We start from the raw sequence: 6,962 nt of genomic DNA on the forward strand, positions 1-6,962 counted from the left end.
ACCCACCTCGAACAACCACTCAAATCAGTCGAACTCCATATTTGAAACTAGAATCCAAAATTAAAATGAAGAAACAACGATCCACTTCTTTGATTTTTCTTTTTTTGGGAACCAAAAGAACACTAAAAGAGAACTCTAATTTTTCGAATGAATTGAAATTAGAAGAACAACCGAAAATCCGAAAATCCTAGCTCTTTCTCCCAAAGTTTCTCCGATTTTTCTGCCCAAAGAACCCTAATTTTTCTTCCCTTTCTCCCTCTTCAATTCTGCCCAGAAACCTCTATATAAAGGAACCCTAGAAGCTTCTTCTTACTTCCTCTCCAAGATATTCGAAAATTTTCTCAAAAAAATCCCAACCCCCCCCCCCCAAAAAAAAATTCGAATTTTATCCCTTTTGATGGCAATCAAGGACAGATGGACGGAGTAGATCGAGTGTAACTCGATTCTACGCCTCCAATTTTTCCATTTTTGCCTAAAAAAGATAAAATCAAAAAAAGAGATGAAGAGAAAATGCGTCTTTCATGATTAGGGACACGTGGAGAAAGGAGAAGGGATGAAGGGGGGACCGTGGGGGACCAGTTGAGGTCGACACCTGAAAAAATGATTTTTCCAGCGGGTTGGGGGGTGTTGGCGACGGGCAAAAGTGTTGACAAAGGGGGCTTTTGGGTAGATAGAAATAGGGTTAGGTTTTTTTAATATTATTAGGTTTATATATTTAGGTGGGGGTGAATAATGACCCTTGGATTAGAATTAATGGGTGGCTAGGATTAGATGGGAAAAATGGGGTGGGTTTGGTGAGGTATGGGCTGCCTGATTTGGGCAAGGTTTGATTGGGCTCCGAAATTTTACAAAATTGGGTCAAAAGAAAGCTGAAAATTCAATTTAAATACCTACAAAAATATAAAGACTTATAATTGATTTTGATAAACTATTAATATTAAAAATAAAAACTAAAAATTAAAGTTAAAACTATTTTTGGTATTTTCAAAGATTATATTAGAATAAAAATAGGCTAAAAAGAATATATCTTTCTAAAAATACCTAATACTGAATTAAATAGAAAAGTGAAACTATATTTTTTTTGTTTGTATTTTTCAATTTTTGTGCCTAAAAATAGAATTAAATTTAATAATAAAGTGAAATCCTATAGAAATAAATTCAAATAAATATCCTAAAAATACCAGGACTATCAAAGGTAATTCTAATGTGCGAGTCAAAAATTACATGTCTACAGCTGCCCCTCTTTGATGAGGAACACAGAGTGTTTTCAGATAAAGAATAACAAGACATGTTTTTTGACCCGGCCCTTATTTAGAGAGACTAGAACTAAAAGAAAAGAGAATATGACCGAACCCTGATATCTGAGTTGCGTACATGTCCTGGTTATAAAGGAATCAGGCCACGTGTAGTTCATAAGTGAGAAGGACGATGGAGTACCGAGGTGGAGGGTCGAGTGAAGTGTCGTCGAGGTTCCGCTCCGCAGTTCCTGCCATTACATCAAAAATAAAAAGAAAAATTACAACAAAAGTAAAAGGAAAATACAAGATCCTATCTACTTCTTGTCTTGAATCTTCCTTGAATCTCTACTTGATCCTTCAACATGAAATTGAAAAATGGACCCTGTTCTTTAGGCGGGCTCCTGATGCTTCTCTGACTCGAACTTAGAAATTAAAAGTTGACCCTGTTCTTCAGGCGGGCTCCTGATGCCTCTTGAATTTGATAATTGAAAGTAGCTCTGAAATGAATTCCCTCGTTTTCCAGGTGGGCGCCTGCCACTGATTCAAAATTGAAATAAATTCTCTCATTCTCCAGGTGGGTGATAATTGTGATTTCTACATGTTTTATACCATTCTTACCTAAGCTTTGTGCATTAACTGCCATAAATTAGTCCCAAAATGCTTACAAGTTGCGCTTGATTGCAGGTTTGAACGACAAGATGACAAATATTAAATATCGGCTCAAAAAGGAGTGAAATCTGCCAAGTGTCAAAAGACAATAAAAGGGGGGAACAAAATGACCTGTGCGGTCCGCACTGTTTTGTCACGCGGCCGCACAGGAGAGTTCAGAGGCTGAGCATTTTCAAGGTCAACCTGCGCGGTCCGCACTGTTTTGCCACGCGGCCGCACAGAAAAGTTCAGAGGCCATGCTATTTTAAGTCAAGCTACGCGGTTCGCGCTCCTTTTCACGCGGTCCGCGCCCCTTTCCGTGCGGTCTGCGCCCCTTTTTTTGCGGTCCGCGCCTAAGAGTGTTAGAGACTCAATCATTCAAGGCAAAAGCCCACGCGGTCGCACACCTAATCAGTGCGGTCCGCGTGGATGAAGTTCACGCGGCCGCGCGTCACTTTTGTGCGGTCCGCGTCCCCAGTGCCAGAAGTAAGATATGAAGACCCAAAACCCTCCGCGGCCAAGCGTCATTTGTGCGCGGTCCGCGCCAGACCCTCAGGGGTATTTTTGTCCGATTTTTCCTGTGTAGTATAAATAGAACATTTTACTTTCTAGGAGCAGTTTTTTTTATCAGATAGGAGCTGAACTCGTGACTACATGGTTTTAGCCTATTTTGGGCAATTCCTTCTAATATTAACGTGGATTTGAGTAGATTAACATTGTAATTAATTATTATGTCAATTTCATCTACTATTTCTTCAATTTATGTTTCTATTATGGCTAGCTAAACCCATTAGCTAGGGTTATGACTCAACCCTAGTGTGAGTAATTAATGGGTGTGATTGTTTAGTGTATGAATGATGTTGGGTATTTGTTATTTGGATTAATCTTATGTTTTCACTAAGATTTGGTGGTTCCAAATACTAAGTCTAGCTTAGTGAGTCTTGACTCTTCTTGAGAAAGAGAGTCTATGACCCCAAGATTAATTCCAACAAGGAATTGGGATGGACCCATGAGAATGGTACCCCCAATTAACGGGTTAAACCTCGAGAGAGTAATTTCCCAACTTGAACCATGAGTTGCTTGGGTAAATTGGCCTACCCAATTGGTCTCGAGAGAGTCAATTGGGCAAAATCACTCTCTCTACCGAGAGGTGTGAGAGTGGGTGCAAAAGTGCAACAGTTATAGCATAAGTCCCATATTCATCATTCTTGCATTAGGAATCTCTACCCGTTAGTTGACCACCTAGATGCATGCCACGACCCTAGTGCCTTTCTCTATATTGCATATAACTTAGAATTAATATCTTAGCATAACTTAGCTTTAAATTTGTAGTTGCTATATTGTATTTGATAGTCAAAAGAAAACCAAAAATGTTAGAAGATCAATTAGGAGTTAAAACATAGTCCTAGACCATACAAACACTCAACTCCAAATTGAAGCTCCCTGTGGAAAATTGACCCCGATATCGCTATTGGGTAAAAGTATTAGCGCCCACTCTTCCTTAGGTTGAGTCCGCTGCGATCACTTTTTGGCGCCGTTGCCGGGGAGCTTTACGGTGTTGACTATTTGTGTAGCTAGTATTGTGTTTTGCTTCATTTTCCTTCTTATTTACTGACTTTGTTGTGTCGATCAATCAGGTACAATGGCTCTTAATGCAAATGACCCTCTCGGCAATGTGATAGCGGGGGAGGGGGTAGAGGATCTAGAACAAGATGAGGTCTTACCTCAACTCCCACAGAGAGGTCGGCATGTCAATATAAATGCAAATGAGAACAACAACATTCCAGACCCTCCTCTGGCACCGCCGAGAGTGGTTCCCAGAGTTCTACCAAATCAAGGATACGCAGTGCTATTGTTCCTCCCCGAATCCGGGCGGGGAACTTTCAAATCACAAATGTTATGCTGACCTTGCTCGAGCAAAGAGGTTATTTCACGGGTGCCTCCAATCAAAATGCCTACAAGCACTTGAAGGGTTTCGTGGATACATGTTGGGGTAGCAAGCAGACAAACGTGTCCGAGGATGCGTTGAGATTGAGGTTTTTCCCGTTTTCTCGTCGGGGTAAAGCATTGGATTGGTCAGAAAGGCTCCCCAATCATTCTATTACAACATGGGATGAACTGGCGGGCAAATTTATTGCCAAGTTCTTCTCTCCAAGTCATATGGCAGCTCTTCAGGATGAAATTCTAGCTTTCAAACAAGAGCCAACAGAACCTTTGCATGAGATATGGGAAAGATATAGAACAATGGTGAAAGAGTGCCCTAATAACGACATGACCGAGGCTATGATTCAACAAACCTTTTATCGGGGCATCAACACCACAAATCAATGCATTGTGAACCAACTGGCCGGAGGGAACTTTATGAAACTTTCTTACCAAGAGGCATGTGATGTACTTGATGAAATGGCCGACACCTCTTCGGCATGGAAAAGCCGAGCAAACGTGCCCCAAGGTGACCCCACGGTCATCCATTTGCACAAGGAATTGCACGATCATGGCCAAGCTATAGCCGAGCTTACAACAACTATGAATCAATTGGCAAAGGCGCAATTGCAACAAGTCCAAAACCCGCGCCAAGTCAATGCAATAGAAGGTGTTTCTATGTTGAAAAGGAGGCAAAGAGGACAACAACCTCAAGGTAATTATGAACAATATGACAACAACAATGATGGTAATGGATATTCGAATGAAGGTTTTGATGACCAAAGTGAGGAAGTCCAATATGTCAACAACTATCAAGGGAATAGAGGTAATCAAGGGAATCAACAATGGAGACCCCAAGGTAATTAGGGCAATCAACAAGGTGGCAATTAGAATTACAACAACAATCAAGGAGGCAATTGGGGGAACAATAATTCGGGGAATCAAGTTAATTGGAACGGGAACAACAATTAGAACAACAACAATGGTGGTCAAGGTGGTTGGAACAACAATGGTGGACAAGGTAATAGGGGGCAAGGCTTTCAAAGGCCCCCAATGTATCAACAACCCAATAACCCGCCTCCCTTTCCTTCTCAAGGTCCGAGTTCGTCCGGAAGCGAGATAGGGAGAATTGAAAGCATGTTCGAGCAAATGATGAAAAAGAACCAAGATTCCGAGGCCCAATTAGCTTCGCATAACACATCTATCCGGAACTTGGAAGTGCAATTAGGCCAAATCTCTCAGTCTTTAAATACTCGTCCAAAGGGTGCTCTACCAAGTGATACGGTAGTAAACCCCAAGGGTGGGCACAATAATCATGTGATGGCAGTGACAATGCGAAGTGAAAGAGGCGGTGATGTGCATGCCTCAGGAGGAAACCAAGTTGCGGTAGATGGAGATGAGTTACGAAATGATGAGATCCCGTTGGTAGTTGAGGATGTTGTTGAACCAAGTGCAAATAATGATGTGAGAATTGAAATTGATGAGGGTGAGGAGGAGACTCAAGAGGCCATGAACCCGGCTAGGGAACACGTCATTGATATGCCCGAACCGGTGGTGCCAAAAGCCAAGACACCCTTGACTAGACCTCCTCCGCCCTATCCTCAACGGTTGGCCAAGCAAAAGGGTGACAACCAATTTAAGAAATTCATTGAAATGATGAAGAGTTTGACTATCAACGTGACTTTGGTGGAGGCACTCGAGCAAATGCCGGGATACGCAAAGTTCATGAAAGATTTAGTTACAAAAAAGAGATCAATGGAGTGTGAGACAATCAAGATGACCCATCAAGTGAGCGCAATTGTGCATTCTATGGCTCCGAAACTTGAGGATCCTGGTGCATTCACTATCCCATGTACCATTGGAAGTGCCAACTTTGTAAAAGCCCTTTGTGACTTGGGGGCAAGTATCAATTTAATGCCATATTCGGTCTTCAAGACCTTGGGAATCGTCCAACCTCGTCCAACCTCTATGAGGATTCAAATGGCGGACCGGTCAATGAAGTGGCCTTTGGGAATTATTGATGATGTCCTTGTTCGTGTTGATAAGTTTATATTGCCGGTCGATTTCATGATCTTGGATTGCGAGGTGGATTTCGAGGTGCCTATCATTCTTGGAAAGCCCTTCCTAGCTACGGGGAAGGCCTTGGTTGATGTGGAAGCGGGAGAATTGACCTTCCGCGTTGGTGATGAAAAAGTGGTGTTCCACGTATGCAAATCAATGAGGCAACCAGATAGCACCGAGGTGTGCTCGTTTGTTGACATTGTCACGGTGGTGATAGTGGATGACACAAGCGCAATGGCAAATGTTGAGGACCCACTTGAGGCCGTGCTATTGAACATGGATGTTGATGATGATGCTAGAAGGGTGGAGTGTGTGAACGCATTACATGGCATGGGCTCGTATTCTTATGAACCGAGAAAGTTATCTCTTGATCTTAAAAACGTAAGACTCCACCCACCAAGCCATCTATTGAGGAGCCACCGGTGTTGGAGTTCAAACCACTCCCTCCTCACCTCAGGTATGAATTTCTTGGTCCTAATTTCACTTTTCCGGTTATTCTTTCTTCTTGCTTGACTAACGTGCAGGTTGACGCCACTTTGGCGGTTCTTCAAAAGCGCAAGCGGGCGATTGGATGGACCTTGGCGGATATTCGGGGTATTAGCCCCGCGTTTTGCATGCACAAGATAATATTGGAGGAGGATGCTAGGCCGTCTCTTGAACATCAAAGGAGACTCAATGAGGCCATGCAAGAGGTGGTCAAAAAGGAAGTCATCAAGTGGCTTGACGCCGGTGTGGTGTATCCAATTTCTGACAGTTCGTGGACTTCTCTGGTACAATGTGTTCCAAAGAAGGGAGGAATGACAGTGGTGACCAATGACAACAATGAACTTATTCCGACTCATACTATGACGGGTTGGAGGGTATGCATGGACTACCGGAAGTTGAACAAGGTGACTAGAAAGGATCATTTCCCATTGCCGTTCTTGGACCAAATGGTTGATCGTCTTGCAGGCCGGGCTTTCTATTGTTTTCTGGATGGGTATTCGCTATAACCAAATTCTCATTGCCCCGGAAGACCAAGAAAAGACAACCTTCACATGTCCTTATGGCACATTCGCCTTCCCTCGAATGCTATTTGGATTATGTAATGCA

This window comes from Nicotiana tabacum, chromosome 18, assembly GCF_000715075.1.
Source record: "Nicotiana tabacum cultivar K326 chromosome 18, ASM71507v2, whole genome shotgun sequence".
NCBI classification, from domain to species: domain Eukaryota; kingdom Viridiplantae; phylum Streptophyta; class Magnoliopsida; order Solanales; family Solanaceae; genus Nicotiana; species Nicotiana tabacum.